Source organism: Lissotriton helveticus, chromosome 6, assembly GCF_964261635.1.
Source record: "Lissotriton helveticus chromosome 6, aLisHel1.1, whole genome shotgun sequence".
Lineage (NCBI taxonomy): Eukaryota > Metazoa > Chordata > Amphibia > Caudata > Salamandridae > Lissotriton > Lissotriton helveticus.
Window position 1 is genome coordinate 461,607,644 of NC_136067.1, and position 19,385 is coordinate 461,627,028.

A 19,385-nucleotide genomic window follows, 5' to 3' on the forward strand; every position below is an offset into this window, starting at 1 on the left:
ACCTCCTCATCTTCCTAGCCTTGTTCCATTACTTACTGTTAGATCTGGGGGTCTCTACTTGGCAATGGTTATCACCTTTGTCCAAATAGGGACCCTTACTTCTAAGTCAGGATAAGGGGATTACTCTCATTAATAACCCCTGCTCACCCCTTAGTAGCTTGGCACGAGCAGACAGGCTTATCTCAGAGGCAGTGTGTTAAGCATTTGTGAATATACACAGGAATACAGTGATAGCACTACAGATGTAGATGAAAGTCCTTACAAAGTTCCTTCTCCTTTCCCTTGGCAATGAAGCAACCACTGCAGGCCAACCCAGCAAACAGCACACTGGCAGAGGGGCAGTCCAAACTCCTGCAGCTTCCTTGGTTCTTCTCCTTAGCAGAAAGGTTTCTTGTTCCAGAAGTGATCTAAAGTCTGTGGGACTGGGTCCCAATATTTATACCAAAATATCCTTTGTTCTCTGAAGGCAGAGAGGCCTCTGCCTAGTTTAAACCAGGTCCTGAGCACTGTGTTTACATGACACTTCTCTTCCTTTCACTGTGCAGGGCAGAAACATCAGACGCCCCAAAGGAGGTGGATCCAGCACAGGGGAGGGAAGATGCAGCTCTGGAGTACTCTGTTGACAGGATTCCCCTTCTCCTTTCACTGTGCAGAGCAGAGACATCAGACAAGCCACAGAGGGTGGAGCCAGCATTGTGGAGGGAAGGCCCAGCCCTATTCAAGTCCCAGGTGCACTCTCCCCCTCCCATCTGGAGGTAAATCTCCCTAATCACCACTGGGCTGTCCCAGACTGTCTCCTGGAATTTCCCCAGCCCTGTCACACACAAACCCAGACAAGGAATACACAAGTCGGCAGAGGCGGGCTCAAATGGTTAGGCAAGCAAATACCTACTTTCTAAAAGTGGTATTTGCAAACACAGAATATTAAAATAAACTTTACTAAAAGATGTATTTTATTATTCTGAGTTCAGGCATACTAAACTCGAATTTCTACCATATTCCCTGAGCCAGTTAGGATTGTAGGGATGTAACAATCTTCACTGCCCATTCTAATCTATGAGAACAGGTAGCCTTCAATAATGAAAAACGAAAATGGCTGTCATTCACTACTAGAACATGCTACACACATCAGAGCATGTCCTACCTTATACTTACAATGCACCCTGCCCTGGGGCCTACCATAGGGGTGTCTAATATGAAGCAAAGGGAAGGTTTAGGGACTGGCAAGTGGGTGCACTTGGCCAAGTCGACATGGTAGTCACAGACTACACACAGGCCTTGCAATGGCAGGCCTGAGTCACACTTTATAAGCTGCTTCTGTGTGTGGCACAACCAGTGCTGCAAGCCCACCAGCAGCATTTGCTCTACAAGCCCTGGGCACACATGGTGCACTGTAGTAGGGGCTGACAGTAGATCAAATAAGCCAATCATGGATTTCAATTAGTATATCAATTTATCATGGGGAGCACTTGCACTGTGGCACTGATTAGCAGAGGCACAGGGCCCAAAACATACAACCAGCAAAAATATGTCAAAACAGAGGAGGCAATCCGTCAAAAATGGAAGGGAGACTCACGCCAATGATGTCAGGTCTAACACTTACTAATGGAGTGATTGTGCCCATTCACTCCTCCCTCCTCCTCGCTCCCTCTCACTCCCACTCCCCTATCACCCTTGCAAAGCTGTCTTCTCTTTTTATGAAAAAGAGAGACTCAAGAAGAATAAACCCCTCCCTTTCCTACGACTTACTGTTCTTTTTTTGTGCCCTTCCCTTGTAGGGCTGTTTGAGGTGTTGTGATGGGCCCTCACACATACAACATTACTTAGGTGTGTTCATATTTATTTTTGATTATGCACCCTACATTCCAGTTGCAGAGGCACAGCTTCATTGCTGAGCAGTGCGGCTGCTGTGGCGCCTCTACCCGGCTTCTGCGATTGCAGTGCACCACAGTGGTTCCTGTTCCCTGCGGGCGCTTCTTTCAGCCACCCCTTCGAACATTGCAGTCCTGGGGTTAACAGACGCCAGCTGCAAGGGAAGATGTGATCCTATACTATAGCCCCGACTCCATTGGCCTATTTTTACTGGAACTCCGTTGGTGTCGGGAGATAGTTTAGCAATCTCTTTCAACACTGGTCGGTTCTGTAAGCCTAACTTATTTTCGTTATGTGGCACATTCTATTTACACAGCAAGATCTCTCAGTAAAGGCATTGAAAACCTTACCTGGGGGTTAAGTCTTCTCTGTTTAATACAAGTCCTAGTGTGGTGCTTCAGCATTCTTGGCATTACCTGTTAGCGTTATAGAGGTTCCTACTCTTTGCCCTTTTCTTGCACTTCTGTGATATATTTTTCATTGCATGAAAATTTTCTATTTCTTTTTGAGCATTTAGTTGTCTGTCTTCTCAGGATCCGTGGTGTATGTATATGTATGTATTCAGCGAAGCCGAAACGAGTCTCTTTGAGCTCGGGGTCGAGGGAGACCCAGGAAAATAAAGGTGCCATATTCCAGCAGCCTTGTGTACGTGCCTTCTTCTTTGGGAGCATGACTGGTTGTTCTCATATATATATATATTCACTGAAAAAACCATTGGTTATAGACCATATATAGTTAGGAATTAGCATTTAAAAAACCTTATTTTACTCACACAAAACCATTGAAATTCCATATATAGTTAGTTGCACTAACTATATATCGCGCACCCGCAATCCACTGCTGATGATGTCACATATTACATCATTCATGACATGGTCAGTGACATCACTGATGACATCACTGATGACATCTCAAATGACATCACTGATGACATGACTGATAACAACATCCAGTGATTTTTTGTTTCTATAAAGTTTAAATATGTCTTACATATTGAAGAATGAGTGGATGTGTAAGTGTCTGGACGAAGGATTTAGTAGGTGCATGACTGACTGTATGAGTGAGTGATTAAATGTGTCTCACTGAGTGCATGGGTTAGTGACTAAACTGTCTTAATTTGTGCATCATTATGTCTGTTGTTCTGTAAACTGCTGCATGTGTTGATCAGTAGCTATATGAGTAACTATATGGGTTATTGATTGATTGCCCAAGTATTTGTATGGGAGACTGAGTGTGTGTGTGGCTAGCTGGGAGGTGTGTGACTCTGTGCAGATCAATCTGTACTTGTATCAATGATTGTATAAGAAGGTAAGTATGTGTTAGTATATGTTTGAAAATGTAAGGTGCTCTATGTTTAACTGTATAGACAAGAAAATGGAAGTCTCATTGATTCTTTACAGGACTGACTAGGTGTGTGAGTAACTCCATGGATGAGTGGCAGACTGTGAGTGTCTGTATAGGTGTATGAGTGCATATGATAGTGTTGTAAAGATGAGTGATTGTATGTATGAATGATTGTATGGGTGAATGAGTGAAGGTGTGTGTAGACGTAGCAATCAGTGAGTGCGTATGTAGTAACTAGTATTGGTGTGTCAATGGTTTCAAAAATTATACTCTTTTTAACACTGGGTGAAACAGAGGTTATATTAAAATGTGAGGAGATGCATTGTATTGTCACATGAATGATATCATCAGTGATGTGGTCATTGATGTCAAATGAGATGTCATCAGTGATGTCATCAGTGATGTCATTTGAGATGTCATCAGTGATGTCATCAGTGATGTCACTGACCATGTCATGAATGATGTAATATGTGACATGATCAGCAGTGGATTGCGGGTGCGCGATATATAGTTAGTGCAACTAACTATATATGGAATTTCAATGGTTTTGTGTGAGTAAAATAAGGTTTTTTAAATGCTAATTCCTAACTATATATGGTCTATAACCTATGGTTTTTTCAGTGAATTTTCAAGGTTTTGTAAATGCTAATTCCTAACTATATATGGTCTATCACCTATGGTTTTTTCAGTGAATTTCATTGGTTTTTTAACAGCTAATATCTGTAGCTGTAAAATGTATTCTTCTTTAAATCCAAAAATATATTTTATATGTTTATTAATAACTTTTTTTTAAAATATTTCTTTTTCTTCGTTCCCGCTTCGCGAATCGGGAAGCTTCCCGTTAGCTGACCTTGATGCCGCGAAATAGACCGCGAGCCGGTAAACGTTTCTTTACCGCAACTGCCGCGTTAGAAAACAACATCGTGACGCCTCCCGTCCGCATGACGTTTCGCGTTGTCGCGTGATACGTCATATGACGTGCTACGTTAGCGAACTCGTACGCTTACCGAGTCGCAAAGCACATGTTTCTGGAAGCAAACCGGGAGGCCCTGCAAAGCGCGTAACATACACACAGCAGATCATGTGACTTGGTAATAACACTTTTCATTGGTTCATTTCACTTTCGGTTTCCTAATGATGTAAGACTAGGTCATATGATCTAAAATGAACACTTTTCATTGGTTGAGAACTATTTTTTTTCCCAAATGGTGAAAATCCCTCCTTCTTTCCTCACTCTGACTTTCATCATTGTGAGAGAAAGACCCTTTGTTACCAGTGAGCAATGGCTTCTTTACTAGCTTCAGCTGGTGCTTCCCCACCACCTCCACCACATCCAAGGAAGAGTGGACCACCTGCTAAAGTTATAATTCAGCAAGAAGAGGAAGAAGAGGAACAGGACGACCTAGATAATCTCCCTATTATGGCCAGAAGATCTGTTGTACCGGAAGTAACGGGACCAGAGGGCAGGGAGATGGTGCCAAATATACAAACGAGATTTCGTGAAGTAAAACAAGTCTGCGTACATTGCAGTGGATTCATTTGCTACGCAGAAAGTAGCATCACTCTGATCAACAGAGCTATTGACAATCATACTCATGTTTGTCCGAAACTCCCCAAACAATAAATTCTTTTTTTTTGTTTTCTTGCTCCTGTTGAGCCCTTTACAATGAATCGTTTTCGTTGCCCCCTCCGAAAAAAAAACAAAAAAATATAAAACTGTTCAGAAAAATTCAAAAAAAGTAAAAAAATGTTCAGAAAAATAATAAAAAAAATATAAAACAACAAAAACAATTTAAAAAAAAGTTCTTTTCAGAACTACCTCCCCGTTATTAAAAAATTGGTACAATATTTGCTACTGTGCCAACCTCTATTTCTCTTAGTTCGCTTCCCAGTTCGCTCCCCGGTACGCGAACCGGAAGCGAACCAAATAATTTTTTTTAAAAAAAAGAACAGTAAGTATAAGGGAAGGAAACAGACACTTATGTTAAAAGAAAGACAGCTATAAGGGAGTAAACTAGAGATACTATTACCCGTAAACCACTGCTGATGATGTCACATATTACATCATTCATGACATGCTCAGTGACATCATCAGCAGAGGATTGCGGGTAACAGTATCCCTAGTTTATTCCCTATAGCTGTGTTTCTTTTAACATAACTGTCTGTTTCCTTCCCTTATACTTACTGTTCTTTTTAAAAAAAATTTTTTAGATCAGTCAGAAACAGTGAAAGTAATGAAATATAAAAGACTACGTAGAATATGAGCACTGTATGCAACAACTTTGACACTTACAGAAGCCTCACCTTCTCCATGCCTCCTACACAGTTCTACATGTACATCATAAATGCAAACAGAACAGAATTAATTATACATGTTAAATGGTTTGATTTTTGCTGTTCTCAGAATGTATCAAATTTCACTAAAACAGTGACTTGAAGGTATTCATCATATAACAGCGGGGAAAAAAAAACACAATCAAAATGATTGTGTTTAAAAAACCCATACAACATTAGAAATCAGAATTCAGAACTCCTTAAAGTTAACTTACTTTCCATGACGGCCAAGGATGTCCTATGAACAGCTTACACTCTGTTGTGCTGTTATTACTTTCAACCCGCCACTTTCTGAAAGAAAACCTCCATCGTTTTCAAAAACATGTTACATACAATAAATGACTTCTTGCTCTCTACCACAAGATTCCACAAGGCCAAATCTTGTCAGAGCCATGTATAACTCTTGGATTTCTTGTTAGCCAATCCCGTCTTTTCGCATTTCCGCAACTTTCAGAAATAAAATGTTGAAGATCATTTACACAATCCTGGACTAGTAATATCTTCCCCTTCTTGCTCAATCATGTTCTACATTTCCTATCACACTGATACTGCTTACTATGAAGCAGACTTACACTACCTTTATGACTAGTACAATTATTTAATTCTCTACATCACTTTTAATCACAAAGCAATGTAAAACAGTAGACAGCATTGCAGACTTACATTCCCTCTACTCCATGTTTTGATTGGCTGCTTCAACATGGTCAGCGACTAGCTGCCGCCTCCCCCCCAATCCGGCACCCAATACCCAGGAACGTGGACACGAGACGTCTTTACTTTTTGGAAGGCGGGCGCTAGTCGCCCGGCCGTATTTATTAAAGTATGAAATTAAAAAAGGCTTTTAATTGCATAATCAACAATGAATACAAAAATCAGCAGGACATTTAGTTACACAATTCTTATCAACAAGTTTGAGAGCCTGACCTTAACAAAACTCTAATACATGTTGTTTCCTAACTTAGACTAAACATCCTAATCTTGATTTTTGTACATTTCTGGCCATATGGCAGGGTCACTACCGGTGTCAGGTCCTACAAGCTGCGCCTCTCCCATAGATGTGCGCATGCGCAGTGTTACCCCGGGAATTGCCCGGTCTACGCCCTAAACTCCATTTACCCACTAAAGGAGGGCCCTTACTCTGCGCCGGTGGCGTCATGAGTCCACGCGCGCGGGGTGGCTACCAGCCTAAGGAAAGCGTGAACTACTCCTACCCGCGCTCCTTTGCCTATTACCTTGCCCCTGGAGTTCTGGGAGTGGCCCGCAGGCCCCTCCCCCTGGGCGGGAACCTCCATAGGATGATGCCCGCCCCCTCAGACCTCAAAATATGTGCTCACCGATAATGACCTTACCGCATGCCCCATACCTAATAAATACGACGACCTATGGAAAAAAGTCTAAAGGACAGCTACACTGGCTAATAAATAACAGTATCAACGTATAGCTACAAAGGGAAAAAAGGCCTAAAGAGATTTGTATCACATATAATATACTTCATACATCGTTTGCTAAAAGGGGAAAAAATTCCTAAACAAAAGCATCACAACATATACCAACAGTTCCATTATTACTACCCTGTGAGACCTGTGGAGTGTACCTCCCAAACTTACCATTCAGCCAGACGTAAGAAATGCTACAAGACTATTTGTCCAAGGGGATGGTGGGTGGGAAACAAAGAAGCCCCGCACGCGGGGCACACCGTTACAGCGAGGGAGCGTCCAGGGACAAGGGGGTCTCCTGGGCGCTCCCCACCTCTTATTCCCGAGGGGCCAGGCGGCCCCTCCTATAGCCCGCCCCCCCTGACCCGGACCCACTACCTAGGATCCGGGTCAGGGAGGCCGCCGGCCAATCGGCGGTGGGCCGCGCCCCCCAGGGCACGCCCCCACCGCCGAGTGGCCACCCAAGAGAAAGGGGGGGCGACGGTCGCCGCGCCGCCATGCGTGCGGGGGGGCCGAGGGCCCCCCCTTTTCACATGGTCAGCGACTAGCTGCCGCCTCCCCCCCAATCCGGCACCCAATACCCAGGAACGTGCACACGAGACGTCTTTACTTTTTGGAAGGCGGGCGCTAGTCGCCCGGCCGTATTTATTAAAGTATGAAATTAAAAAAGGCTTTTAATTGCATAATCAACAATGAATACAAAAATCAGCAGGACATTTAGTTACACAATTCTTATCAACAAGTTTGAGAGCCTGACCTTAACAAAACTCTAATACATGTTGTTTCCTAACTTAGACTAAACATCCTAATCTTGATTTTTGTACATTTCTGGCCATATGGCAGGGTCACTACCGGTGTCAGGTCCTACAAGCTGCGCCTCTCCCATAGATGTGCGCATGCGCAGTGTTACCCCGGGAATTGCCCGGTCTACGCCCTAAACTCCATTTACCCACTAAAGGAGGGCCCTTACTCTGCGCCGGTGGCGTCATGAGTCCACGCGCGCGGGGTGGCTACCAGCCTAAGGAAAGCGTGAACTACTCCTACCCGCGCTCCTTTGCCTATTACCTTGCCCCTGGAGTTCTGGGAGTGGCCCGCAGGCCCCTCCCCCTGGGCGGGAACCTCCATAGGATGATGCCCGCCTCCTCAGACCTCAAAATATGTGCTCACCGATAATGACCTTACCGCCACAGGCCAGCATTGTTAACCGACGATCTGGCCTCCCCCCCTCTAGCCCCTACCTAAGGAAACCTTCCTACTTTCAAAACCCTCTAGCCAGGCCCAGATATTGTCAGACCACAAGACATTACCCTCCTCTGTTAAATGAACCCCGTCCTTCAAGTAATACTTGTCGCCCCAGATGCACCCATGAGGTATTGACTGTAACAAGGGGGCTCGAAACAACCTATCCAACCGTGTGTTGATCCTCTTTACCGAGTGATTCAACGCCCTGACCGAATGTCCCCCCCGCCACTGTAGACGAGGTATGAGTTGTGACCATACTAGTGTGCAACCGGGGCAGGTCCTAGCCATCCAACCCGCCGTTGAGATAATCTCCTCAATCAGAATGCGCCTACCCAGTGTTGCCAAATCATTCTCCCCAAGGTGAAGTATCACCACTGACGGTGGAGATTGCTGGCGTGCTAAAAGCCCCTGGAAGAATCCCCTAAACTCGTGCAGACACAACCCCCCTCTGCCAAAGAACGTGATGTCCAACCCTAGTTGTGCCGCCCTTTTTCTCCTGTCACCTGACATAAAGACACATTCTGCTCGTTTTACATATGAGTGACCCACAATCCAAACACTGTTCTTCATCGTTTCCTGGGTGCCGCTCCGTGCTGATGTATGTTGCCGGTGCCCGACGACAAATTCCTCCCCTGCGTAACAGGTCTGAGAAACTGTAAGAGAGCGGAAACAAACCAAGCGTGAGCGACATGTAATCATAGCATGTCAATCCGTACATAACGTTTGTAGCATTCTGAGGACCATCTCCCAATTGTCTTCACTCTCTCCACTGGGAGGCCCCCCGCCACCGCCTCAGTTGCTGCCCCAATCCTAAAGGAATGAGAGCCAAACTCTTTAGGGTCAAGACCTGCTTTCCTAACCCCCATCTCTAATACCTTCCTGAATTGATATCTGGTCAAGGGGCTCCCATCGGCGTGACAGAGCAATGCCCTGCCCGCTGAGCCCACCAGCAGTCCGTGCAATAATTCCACGTGCCTCACTGGGCAGCAAGGGTTGGCGGGGGCCCGTTGGAGAACTATGGTGTGGCCCCTAGACTCCTGGTCGGTCTTTGACTTTGGAATAGTTACCCACATGGTGTCCTCCCTTATCGTCACACTAGCCCTTTGCAAGCCGCCCAGTAGGTCTGATTTAGAGCCTGCCACAAGTTTGCTAATTCTCAGCGCCCCATAGAATGCCAAAGAGAATGCTGCCCTAAAAAGAAACACCTCCCACTCCGAGCTACAAACAGTGTCCAGCGTGGCCAGTAAAGCTGTCAGCCGGGCTAATCCTATGGGCTTTCTCTTATCCTTATGATGGCCCTGTATACGGCGCCATCCCCTCAAAGCCTTACGTATCATAAAGGTATTAGTGGGATCCCGGAAGCCCCTAGCCTGAGCGAAGAATGACACCGCTGCCCTATGTCTGTTTGCCGCTGCCACCGAGCGCCCTTCCTTATGCATCCATTCTAAATAGGCTGCAAAGCCATCCTCCTGTGCCCAAAGTACTTCCCATTGTTGTCCCAAAAAAGAACGATAAGACAAAAACGCCCCTTCGTAAGCCGTCTTGGTCCTGGGAGCTAGGCTAGCGACCACGAGGTCCTGTAATCTGGGGCACCAATCTGCCAAAGTACTGCTGGGAAGTGCGCTGGCGAGGGGTCTGCTGTAGGAAGATGCTCCCTGAAAACCTGCATTTTGAAGCGAGAGAGGGAGTCAGCTGCATTGTTCAGAACACCTGGGACATGTTTGGCCTTAAAGTTGACATTCAATTTAAGGCACTGCAACACAATTTCTTTGATCAGACGAAGTATGAAAGGACACCGTGCCCCCTGCTGGTTGATACATTCCACCACCGTCATGTTGTCTGACCAAAACACCACTGATTGATTACATAGGTGTTCGGGCCAGACCATCAGTGCCACCCATATTGGGAAAAGTTCCAGGAAGCCAATGTTGCTGGTGAGGCCCCATGTCCTCCATACTCCCGGCCACTGTTGAGCGACCCATCTGTTTCCTAGAATGGCGCCGAAGCCCACACTCCCGGCAGCATCCGTCCACAGGCCCATCTCTGCTGATGTTGTCAGCGGGCCGGGCCAGACTACCCTGCCGTTAAAATCCTCCAGGAATGCCATCCATATAAGCATATCCTGGCGAATCTCAACCGACAGCCGAGTGCGGTGGTGCTTCTCCCTCAGCCCCTTCATTGCCTGCGCAATAGAGCGAGAAAATGGGCGAGCCATGGGGATGATCCTCAGTGCAAAGTTCAATTGCCCTACCACCTCCTGTAATTGCTGCAAAGTGACCTTCTCCTTCCGGAGGCATAACTGTAGCGCTGCCTTGAATTTGTCCACCTTGTCCCTAGGTAATCTAAAACATCCCTCCATTGAGTCAATCTCAATGCCAAGGAATTCTAAGCAGGTGGTCGGGCCAACCGTCTTCCCGGGCGCAAGCGGGACTCCAAAAGCCCGCATGAGCACGCAAAATTCCTGCAATGCCCGTGCACACTCCTGAGATCCCGCTGTACCCAGGAAGAGGAAATCATCTAAATAATGCATGACCCGCTGATGGCCCGTCACTTGTCTCATGGCCCATTCAAGAAAAGAGCTGAACATCTCAAAGTAAGCGCAAGATATAGAACAACCCATAGGCATGCATTTGTCCATGTAGAACATATCCCCAAAAGTGAAACCTAAAAGATGCTGATCCGCTGGGTGGACCGGGAGGAGGCGAAAGGCTGATTCTATGTCTGATTTCGCCATCAGCGCCCCGGGTCCCGTGACCTGTAATAAGTTAACAGCCTGATCAAAAGAGGCGTATTTAACACTACAGATACCCTCGTCAATGGCATCATTCAGTGACGTCCCCCTGGGTGCTGACAGGTTATGGATCAATCTGAACTGTCCTTTCTCTTTTTTGGGGACAACTCCTAAAGGGGAACACACAAAATTGGGTACTGGCACTTCTGAAAAAGGGCCAGCTATCCTGCCCAACGACAGCTCCTTGTCTATTTTGGCGGCCACCACAGCCGGATTGTGCTTGACTGACAATTGGTTTCTACAGTGTGCGCTGCCTGCGTATCCCGCGGCCGGGATCCTAAAGCCTTTAGAAAAACCTTCTTGGAGTAGGGTGGCCGATGTGTGGTCCGGGTATCTGTTCAACCATGGAATCATTGCCACCACATCCACTGGAGTGGGAGGGCCTAACCTGTCTATCTTATAGTGGCTTTCCCCTACCCCTCTGACCTGTGTTTCCCTGCTTGGACCTACAGGCAGTTTCTGGATGAGAGGGGTGCCCACAGGAGGAACATGCATGTCTAAACTTACACGCGGCCCTTGTGCAGGTGCGCCTATTAAAATCCCAGCACACCCCTTTTTTCTCTGGCCCACTGGCCCTAAACTTCCCAGGTACCTCACTCGTTTGGGGGGGCCGAAAGGGCTGTTGAGGTTTAGAGAACACCTTGACCGAACCGAACTGGGGGGGAGGTGCAGTATCTGAGAACTGTTTGTGCCACGCCATGGAATCTACAGTGTCCCAAGCTAATGTTCTATTAAATTCCAATGCCTTCCTAAAATTGACATCATAGCCTTTCCATGCCTCCCCAGAATACTGTTCACTCCACCCCACAATCCTGCTCGAGTAGCATGCCAATGCTGCCTGTAAATCTGGAGGACGCTCAGCTTTAATAGCAGTGAATACAGCCCATGCTTTCATCCAGTTGTTGAGAGTTTCTTCAACCCTGAATCTAGCACACTGCACCCTCCATTCGCTTGGGAGCATCCACTCTTTCAGTGTTTTTACCTGCTCCATTTCCCTATTATCTAACAACAGAGAATAAATATAAACATATTTGTCCGCCCAAATCATCTCTTTCACAGCTAATGACACATGCTGAGCCAAATTCTCGCCCCTGGAAGGTAGAACCCCATCCCCCAAGAGCGGCAATGCCACTTCCTTACCAATTGCGGGCACCGTGGGCGGCTGCCCCCTAACTCCGTCCGGCTGTGGAACACTTGTACCTGCGAGGGGAGAAGATACTGGCAGGGCAACACTGTCGGCGACCGTCGCCGATCTGATTTTTTCCACAAACCTCGCCGCCTCTGCTGCATGGTCTGCAGAATTCGGGAAAGCACCCCCTTTTTGGAGCCATGGCATCAAGGCCGTTATCTGGGATACCAATTCAGGGGGCATTGAATCTAGATTACCCCCCGGGACAACCGGTACCACAGGGGTTATGCCCTGTGGTAATGGCGCTGCTGGCAGGGCGGGAGCCGGGTGTGGCAACCCTGTACCCGGGATTGTGGGCACCGGTGGGGGAGCAGGCCCAGCGTCTACTGGTTGACCTGCCGGCACCGGCACCACGGGGGCTAGGGGTGCAGGCATAGGCAAATGCGGGGGTGGGACGACCGCCGGCGGCGCGGCAGGTACCAGTTCTACTGGCCCTGGGGTGGAGGCAGCATCCCTGGGTCTCTTAGACCTAGACTTCCCGGGTGGGGTGACAAACTCCCCCCTTGGCACTGGTGCCACCCTCTTGCGGATAGGCCTACCCGATGGGCCCGGGGCATCCCCATCCCTCTCGTTCATCCGTGCTTCCAGCTCATTTACTTTCCCTAGCTGCTGCTTTATTTCACTCATCTCACGCATCATGGCCCGCATCATAGCCTCCATGCTGGACCCCCTTTTCCCACCCCGCGGACCTGGCATGATGTTACCCCAAACAACCGCAGCCTACTCTCTTAATATCACAACAGGTCAACTATGTGTACCTTTCAGATGGAGGGTCACCAGGGGGCTTTCAGCACCATGCAACGGCGACCGCAACACTAGCGGCTTGTCCGCTTATGTAAGGGGTGAGTAAACCTAATGTAGACCCACCCGGCGGCCACCAGGAGCGATGAGTGCTAGCCCCCCGTACCCCTCTTACCGACCAGTCCTTTGTCCCCGCCCGCGATACTGTTCTGCGGCTCCGGTCCACACCACTTTGCGCGTTGGATGCTCTTACGTGCTGTCCGCTAGTGATTGCCCCCAATAACGTCGGTAAATTGCCTGGAATTAAAATTAGTGTTATCACCGTGTATAAGCGAGATTCAAAATGACACTCCTTCCAAGGGCAGGACAATTCTGAACTTGTACCTGCACTTAGTCCCCAGAACTGTAGGGATATGCACACTAAATCACTTAAACAGTAAAATTACCACATTTACAGTTGTGAAAAACTTAACAAACTGGCACCTTGTTTTCAGCAATTTGCACACTTGTGTCCCACCCAATACAAAGAATTATAAATAAGTAGCGTGCAAAAAGAATTAGATAGATGTACTTATGTAACGATATTAATCAAAAAATTGCTTCATAGGGAAAGAAATGACCTTGTGAGAAAATCCATAAACATCAATTCACTTTCTCTAATAATTGTAAAACAATTCTGCAGCCAATTTATAAGAACTCATTCACTTTTGTTAAATTGCAATTCTTTCCCTTCCTATTACCGCTTTACACTCGAAATGGGGTCTCCCATCCAGGTCCTGCCCTGGTCGACCCTGCTTCACTACCCTGCTCCGTATACCGTCTCTACCCCGGCCTGTGACTGCAAGCGCGGGAAAGCGGAAGGCGCGATCACAGGGAAAAAGATGATTCACACCAAACTGCCCGCACCTTATTGTTACCAATACATGCCCCCGCAATCTCTTGTACATGCGCCGTGTTATCGAGCTCCTCTAGCCCTATATTCCCCGTCTGTAAGATCAGTCGGGTATCCTTTCAACCGGCCGCTCACCGAACAGACTGCAGCCCTCAAGATCAGTCGGGTATCCTTTCAACCGGCCGCTCACCCAACACACTGGCTGGCCGTCCCTGGAACACCCGCCCCGCACAATACCTCGATGAGCCTGTGGCGGCCCGCACCACTCTCCACAGCCGCTCTTGCCTGCTCCTACACCGGCGCCTCGAGTTCCCCGACGGAGTCTCCTCTCGCTGTCCCAACGCCGAAAAGGCGATGCCGCGGCTCCTCTTGCGATACTGCTGGCTCCACGCTGTTAGAAAAAACGGGAAAAAATTACCAAACAAAGAAGCCCCGCACGCGGGGCACACCGTTACAGCGAGGGAGCGTCCAGGGACAAGGGGGTCTCCTGGGCGCTCCCCACCTCTTATTCCCGAGGGGCCAGGTGGCCCCTCCTATAGCCCGCCCCCCCTGACCCGGACCCACTACCTAGGATCCGGGTCAGGGAGGCCGCCGGCCAATCGGCGGTGGGCCGCGCCCCCCAGGGCACGCCCCCACCGCCGAGTGGCCACCCAAGAGAAAGGGGGGGCGACGGTCGCCGCGCCGCCATGCGTGCGGGGGGGCCGAGGGCCCCCCCTTTTCATTAGCTTATAAAAAGAAATAGTTTTTCTGAACTCATTCAAAGTGCACGTATTTCTCAATAACGTCCAGTGTTATGGTAAAAAGTTATGTCTCTGTACTACACTTATCCTCAAGGCCAAATAGTGTAGGAGCCATGAGAACTTCTTGAAATTCCTCAGAGCACATCCCGAGATTCTTTCCCTAAAATTTTGGTTTTAAAAACACCAGGTAAGAGTTTTTAAGGTCATATGGCAATTTTTTTTTGAAAATTAAAACAAAATCATTGCAGAATGACCAGCCATTTCTAGACTTTAAATAAGCTGTGTAATGTCCTGATGTTATTGAAGGGCCATCATGATATATAATTGCTGCAGTTACAAAAGTCCTTCCTGATATTGACAACTGCGAAGCTACAAAAATTTTAATTAAAGTTGTCAATTTTGTTCCATCAGGCCTACATCGTTGGAACATTAAAATGACATACTGGCCATATGTTCGTATAAATAATGTGGACATCATTTCAGATTTACATTGGCTACACTCCATGTTGTGATCAGCTGCTTTTACTAGCTTATTAAAAGAGACTGATTTACTGTCTGGCAAAGTTAAATATATAAATCTTTCTGAGTCTACACTAGTAGTACTTGATACCCTACAGTTCTCGCAGTCATGCTGCCATTGATAAGAAAGCCCAAACAGGTGATCTACATCTACACCTTCATCATGCAATACATCAAGCATATACATTAAAAACTCCTGACAATCTTGCTGACTATTTTGAGAGAATTGTGTTTGGCCTGAACATCTGTCTAACAGATTTCGAATTTCAGACACACTTTCTATGTTTGTTCTATCAGTGCTACATTTCTCTAACACAGAATTTAACAAACTGCAAAATCTTTGATCAGAATTGACCACAATCTCTTCTTTTACATTTTGTAGAGAAAACAAAACATTTACCACTACATTAGCATAGCAGTTGACACCAGAACTGTTTTCAAATTGAAAACCAACAACATCTTCAACAGAATCCTTTTTGTTTCTGCTTATAATTTCAGGTTCATCGACTTTTCGTCTTTTTGCTACAACCTCCCCAGTATTGGTCACATTTCTTCGTTTCCGGCCTACCACACGTTTCTCAAACAAAGGATACTGAGGCAAATGTGGCGCATACTCTCTTCTCAACCTATTGTATTCCTTAACACAATCTAGATCCGCACAAATGTTTGTGACATCACACTCAATCAAGTACAATCCCGATAAAGTCCTAACTCGTGACAATGCCACATATGCCATACCCTCCTTGAACACAGAACTGCCAATATTCACCAATGCACAATCTACACTTAAACCTTGCGATTTATGGATTGTCACCGCATATGCCAAGCAAACAGGAAACTGCTTACGACGAACATATAAGTCTTTTACAAGCAAAAATCTAGCAGAACAACGAGCAATTAGCTGTACTTCCTCAATGCCATCAAATTTAATTTTTAAAAATTCAATTCCATCTCTATTTCTGTATTTCACAAAATCAACAACATTACCCATTGATCCATTTACCAGACCTCTTTCAACATGTAAATTCCTTCTTAAAATTATACGGCAGTTCAAGCACACATTCAGAGTCTTTTCAAAACCCGCAGTTTTAGATATACTCTTCTCTAATGAATCCAATTTTGTTTTCAGATTCTCAGACAAAATAATTGTTGATCCCATATGCTCTACTCTGTCAATAGCTTCCAATTTCACAATCTCTTGCTTTTCTAAATGCAACATTTTGTTGTTGAATTTGGCACATTCTGCAAGAGTTGGCATCAAACATATTCCAGATTTTTTCTCAGTAACTTTCTGAAAAATATTCTCAGGCACAACATCTTCGTTTGGATATAAATTTGTCAGTAATCGTGCATGTAAAGCTTCTTTCCCATGCTCGGTCACTTTTCCAATTCTAACATCTTGTAGAATAGTCTTGTAAACTTCATCCTTTGCCTGACGCATATTTTCATGCAGTTCAGCATAATTGAAGTTTAACCATATATTGACGTTGCCAATACTCCCTAAGCACTTCCTGGTATCTTCATGCGTGAGCATTTTGAACACAGGTTGCCCTTTCACTGGTGTCAGCTGCAGAAGATCTCCGAAAACAATGATGTGTTTGCCACCAAATAACACATCATACTCTGTTTTGAGAACTTCTTGCATTCTCAAATGCACAAAGGCAAGCATGACATTGGAAACCATGCTTACTTCGTCAATGATAAGAAGTTTCATTTTCCTCAAGACTCTTGAAACTTCAAAACAAGCATCTCCAGATAGCTTGTGATATTCTAATTTGTTGTCATGCTCCACTGGCAGCATCAGTAAACGATGTAAAGTAATCCCTTTAATGTTATGTGCTGCCAGTCCAGTTGGAGCGGTGACAACACAAGACAGCGATGACTCTGTCCTTTCCTGCAAATAACATGAAATTGCTTTAATAAGGAAACTTTTTCCAGTTCCCGCTTCTCCACTCACGTACAGTCGGACAGGCTTCAACGACGTACATGAGCACTCTTTCTTGTCATGACTTAATCCATGATCAATTTGCATGGTAAGTTCGTCATATATTTTCCTCTGCTCAACGTTGAGTTGTCTTTCCAACTCTTCTAAGTTAACCACATCCTCCTGAGCATGTGCCATGGCTCTTTCCACTTCATTCATAGCAGTGGCAGCTTCATTTTCGATAAGAGGTCCTCCTAGTGGATCCTGACTCAATGAAGCAGAACTCTGACTGTCCTGAGAACTGTCTCTGGCAATCTCGGCTGCAATCGTTGCTTCCTGCTCAATTTCCACATTCAACATTTCTACATATTTGGGAAAAGCAGGACATTCTATGGTCTCCTTGGCAGCATTGAATGAGTCTTCGTAACAAAGGAAATCTCCAAGCAGTTCCTCTTCTGCACGCCAAGGCTTAAAAAGTTGCAAAAGTGCTAAATAGAAAAACTCCTTTTTTTCAGGAGATTCGCCACTCAATTTTCGATGGTTTATCAAGTGGCATTTTCTTTGCTTGACCAGACATCCCTCACTTCCTATTACAGCATACACTCCTTTCTCAGTATCTTCTTTGATGTTCCTCTTGAATATGTAATTTTGCAGAACCTCATACAGACAAACATTCTCGAGGTGACTGCTTCGATTTGGATAATATGTATCCAACATGTTGCTCTTCAAAATGTCGGTACTGTTTGGCTCCTTTTCCGCCAAATACTCAATTTCCCGCACAGGTTTCAGAACTCGATTACGCGTTGCAGCAAGACCAACACTCGCCCAAACGATACTCCTGGACTTGGCATAGAGACTTGCTGAAGACAACCGGTCAGAACATTCGTAAGCTCCGATTTCTCGATGCGACAACATCTTCAGACTGAAACTGTACAACTTCTTGCTGAGGCTCTTTTCATGGGAAATGTCCTCCCACATATCCTTCAATTCTGTCTTCTCTTTTTTGGTGATGTAAGATGTCACATACCGAGCCACAGCCATACAGTTATCAGCCACAAACTGTATATCCATGTTAGCATTCCACATGGACAAAATCACCGGGTTGTAGTCGTTGATGTACTTAGACTCTTCGTTCCTCTTCAAATTGTATGTGTTTTTAGGTGATTTCTTCATCACATTATGTCGCAGCGAAGACATCAAACTGTTCACTCTTCCTTTAGAAATCACCGATCGTGGAAAGCCGAAACGACATTTGGTGTAGAACTTGTCTTTGTTCCGGAATTTACGACGACAGTACTTTCCACATCGATGGCTTTGGAAACGTAGAACTTTTTCTCTTAGGCTTTTTTTCTCCTTTGCGTTTGGAACAGCACACGTAGAATACTGTTCTATGAAACTCATCACTGAGTCGTCTGCATCCGTTCCAAATTTAGGTGCATCCTTGATCCACAGCAACATATGTATATGAGGAGCACCTCTTGCTTGGTACTCCTTCCTCCAGAAGAAATCCAACACCTCTCCAAGAGGTGGATTCTTCTTATTCATGATGAAAGACATCATACCTTCAAATCTATGATTGAAGTACCTACATACATTGACTGGATCCAAAGAGCACAGTTCTCCGGGTGTCTTGAATTCGATGTTTTCTACGTTAGCATTTGCCTCTCGTAGAAATTCAAGTAAGTCTTCCCAGCCATACTCAGCACAGCTCAAAGTGAGGAACCATGTGGGAGTTCCTAAGTTCCTCAGCATACATTTTAAATCACCATGACGACGGTACCAGTACTCATTAGTACCACGCTGACACGCCATGAGATTAATCAGGTGAGAATCCAAAATACTGTCTTGGACATTGACTTTATCCATAAAGTCACTTGCCGAGATGTTTTGCATGTGTATACCACTTTTCAAGATGTGGTTCACTGCATATGACAGTCCAGACAGATCGCTTTCAAACAGGAGATGAAACAAATAAGGAATGCATTGTCGAAACCTAGGATCTCCTGCATACAATCGCAAAGTCCGGTATTCAGAAGCAGGAATTTGATGAGGTCGCTCATCATATCTTCCTCCCTGACCTGTTGGAAAAAGCTGTGGGAAACACCGAGCTTCCAAACTTTCCTCCCAAACACTAATGGGACACCCTTTCGCTTGTTTCATTTGAAACAACTCAATAGCATTCCCCATGACTTCCTTGGAATGCAAAGGATGAACACTATAATGTTCATATATTTCTTCACTAGTACAGGATTCTACTTTCTCAATTTGACCAGCACACAAATCGCTATCCTCTTCCTCACTTACTTCCTCTTCTGCAACATATACATTTTTATAGTATTTATTATATTTTTTCAAATACAA

General features: G+C 45.7%; 1 protein-coding gene across 1 annotated transcript in view; it reads left to right on the forward strand.

Annotated features, from left to right (window-relative positions):
• Nucleotides 1-19,385, forward strand: part of MYOM2 (myomesin 2) — a 724,606-nt gene that overhangs the window by 436,432 nt on the left and 268,789 nt on the right. The window lies entirely within an intron of this gene.